The 3,533-nt window shown below is 41.6% G+C and overlaps 1 pseudogene; it reads right to left on the bottom strand.

Moving 5' to 3' along the window:
• LOC114209066 (NHP2-like protein 1 pseudogene) lies at window positions 1–433 on the bottom strand (annotated as a pseudogene).
• Window positions 434–3,533: the final 3,100 nt, after the last annotated feature.

Genomic DNA, 3,533 nt, shown 5'->3' with positions numbered 1-3,533 from the left:
GATTCGGGGGGCGGGGGGCAGAGGCCACTGGTTTAGACTAAGAGCCTTTCAATGGACTGCTGAATAGACTGGATCTGCTGCTTCAGCTGTGAGCCTTCTTTGATGGTGACAGAACAGGTGACGACAGGCCTGGAAACCCTGCAGGCCCGCCCAAGGGCCTGCTTGGAGCGCACAAACACGTAGGGCACATTCTTATCCTCACATAGCAATGGAAGGTGCAGGATGATCTCCAGGGGCTCAGCGTCTGCGGCCATCATGATGAACTCAGAGATGCCTCTGTTGAGGGTTTTGGTGGCTTCATTGGCTCCTTTCCGAAGCTGCTTGTAGTTACATGACTGCTGAACAAGGTCCAGTAGTTTCTTGGTGAGGTGGGCGTCTGCTAGGGGGTAGGCCTTTGGATTTACATCAGCCTCAGTCATATTTGCAATTCCGCAGTCCCAGAGTACCTTTGTTTACTTGGGGTCCTGGGTCACACCAGATAGTCTAATGATACGATTTATTGTGAGGGCTTTGGGCCACACAATATGAGCTCTATCAGGAGCTATAGGTCTGCCACATGGGCACTCAACCATGTTTACATGCTAGAGCCCTAATAAAACTGTATACACCCAAGCTCAGGTGAGCTTCCCTGGTTGGCAGTTCTCCATGCATGTTATCACACATCATTGCTGGGAGAATTTAGCATTTCCCACAACTCCAGTGGAAGAGGACTCATGGAAGTTCGGTGTGTGTGACTTTTCTGGGCTCTGTTCCATCTGTCTCTTCTCTTGGCTGATTTTAATCTGTATCCTTTCATATTATAAACCATAACAATGAGCATAACAGCTTTGAGTGACTTACTTGAGTCTGTCTAGAAAATTATTAAAGCTGAGGGTGGTCTTGGGAACGCTGGAATTGCAACTGATGTCAGAGTGAGGGTGGTCTAACTTCGTGCTGATGATTTATTACAACAAGCCTTCCAGGGACGTAGAAGAGATAGCATTTCCTCTCTCTGGCATTTATTGTAACCATCTAGCTTTAAAGTGGTAGTTTATAATCTCAGTTTTTTCCTAAATCAGAATGGCCTGTAAGTCAGTCCAAGTAACGGGAGTTTCTCAATATTATGGGTTTTCATATAGTCAGCATCCAAAGGTAAAATTTTTGATTTTACCCCTCTGTGCAAATTAGTGTTTTGACATGTCTGATGTTCATTTTATTTTAACTGAGAATTTCCAAACTTTGCATGATAGTTCACTCTAAGATCTTTAGAGTCAAACTCTCATAAGGCTCTCATCTCCTATAGATGGTGCTAGGCATTGTGTTATGGGAGTTGGCTAATAATATTTTCAGCATATAAATGAGAGAAATGTCAAAATATCATTTTAGTTTCTTATGTCTGTTCCTTCCTCTTGACTACTGATCATAATACTTTTTAAACTGAGACTTAAGGGAAAGAATATACTATAGTCTGGGGTCAGGGTCTCCCATCATAGCTTTGCTGTAACTGTAATTCCTTAAACTTTCTTGCCATCAGATTCTCCAAAAGATGGCTTGTTTCTCCGTGAGCACTCCCTGGTCTCATGTATACCATACAACCTGCCTCTGTCTTCAAGTCCTTGCTCTTTCTGTAATAGTATGTGCCCATAAAATTTCAAGACAGACTCATGGTTATCTGTCACTGAGATGGAAAAGAAAGAACTTTGTGCATGAGAGCCATTGAATCAGAGTAGTTTGATGAAGAACGTACTATAGCTGAAATATTGAGAGGAGAATTCTTAAAAAGTCATTAGCTAGATGGACATCTTGGCTCTTTCCATAGTTTGGCTTTGTGGACATTACTGCTATAAACATTGGGGTGCACGTACCCCTTCGGATCCCTACATTTGTATCTTTGGGGTAAATACCCAGTAGTGCAATTGCTGGGTCGTAGGGTAGCTCTATTATCAACTTTTTGCAGAACAGACATACTTTTTTCCAGAGTGGCTGCACCAGCTTGCATTCCCACCAACAGTGTAGGAGGGTTTCCCTTTCCCTGCATCCTTGCCAACATCTGTCATTTCCTGACTTGTTAATTTTAACCATTCTGACTGGTGTGAGGTGGTATCTCATTGAGGTTTTGATGTGGATTTCCCTGATGCTGAGCGATGTTGAGCACTTTTTCATGGGTCTGTTGGCCATTTGGATGTCTTCTTTGGAAAAATGTCTGTTCATTTTTTCTGCCCATTTCTTGATTGGATCATCTGTTCTTTGGGTGTTGAGTTTGATAAGTTCTTTACAGATTTTGGATACTAGCCCTTTATCTGATATGTCATTTGCAAATATCTTCTCTCATTCTGTTGGTTGTCTTTTGGTTTTGTTGACTGTTTCTTTTGCTGTGCAAAAGCTTTTGATCTTGATGAAGTCCCAGTAGTTGATTTTTGCCCTTGCTTCCCTTGCCTTTGGTGATGTTTCTAGGAAGAAGTTGTGGCTGAGGTCGAAGAGGTTACTGCCTGTGTTCTCCTTTAGGATGTTGATGGACTCCTGTCTCGCATTTAGGTCTTTCATCCATTTTGAGTCTATTTTTGTGTGTGGTGTAAGGAAATGGTCCAGTTTCATTCTTCATGTGGCTGTCCAATTTTCCCAACACCATTTGTTGAAGGGACTGTCTTTTTTCTATTGGACATTCTTTCCTGCTTTGTTGAAGATTAGTTGACCATAGAGTTGAAGGTCCATTTCTGGGCTCTCTATTCTGTTCCATTGATCTATGCAACTGTTTTTGGGCCAGTACCATACTCTCTTGATGATGACAGCTTTGTAATAGAGCTTGAAGTCCAGAATTGTGATGCCACCAGCTTTGCTTTTCTTTTTCAACCTTCCTCTGGCTCTTTGGGGTCTTTTCTGGTTCCATACAAATTTTAGGATTATTTGTTCCATTTCTTTGAAAAAAGTGGATGGTATTTTGATGGGGATTGCATTGAATGTGTAGATTGCTCTAGGTAGCATTGACATCTTCACAATGTTGATTCTCCCAATCCATGAGCATGGAACGTTTTTCCATTTCTTTGTGTCTTCCTCAATTTCTTTCATGAGTCTTTTATAGTTTTCTGAGTACAGATTCTTTGCCTCTTTGGTTAGATTTATTCCTAGGTATCTTATGGTTTTGGGTGCAATTGTAAATGAGATGGACTCCTTAATTTCTCTCTCTTCTGTCTTGTTGTTGGTGTATAGGAATGCCACTGATTTCTATGCATTGATTTTATATCCTACCACTTTACTGAATTCCTGTATGAGTTCTAGCAGTTTTGGGGTGGAATCTTTTGGGTTCTCCACATAAAGTATCATATCATCTGCAAAGAGTGAGAGTTTGACTTCTTCTTTGCCGATTCGGATGCCTATTTCTTTTTGTTGTCTGATTGCTGTGGCTAGGACTTCTAATACTATGTTGAATAGCAGTGGTGATAGTGGACATCCCTGCCGTGTTCCTGACCTTAGGGGGAAAGCTCTCAGCTTTCCCCCATTGAGAATGGTATTTGCTGTAGGTTTTTCATAGATGGCTTTTATGATATTGAGGTATG

The sequence above is a fragment of the Eumetopias jubatus genome, unplaced genomic scaffold, assembly GCF_037043125.1.
Source record: "Eumetopias jubatus isolate StellerSeaLion01/CBP00866 unplaced genomic scaffold, mEumJub1_p1.0 scaffold_1, whole genome shotgun sequence".
NCBI classification, from domain to species: Eukaryota; Metazoa; Chordata; class Mammalia; order Carnivora; family Otariidae; genus Eumetopias; species Eumetopias jubatus.
Note: the sequence above shows the minus strand (reverse complement) of the source record. Positions and strands in the feature narration are given on the sequence as shown.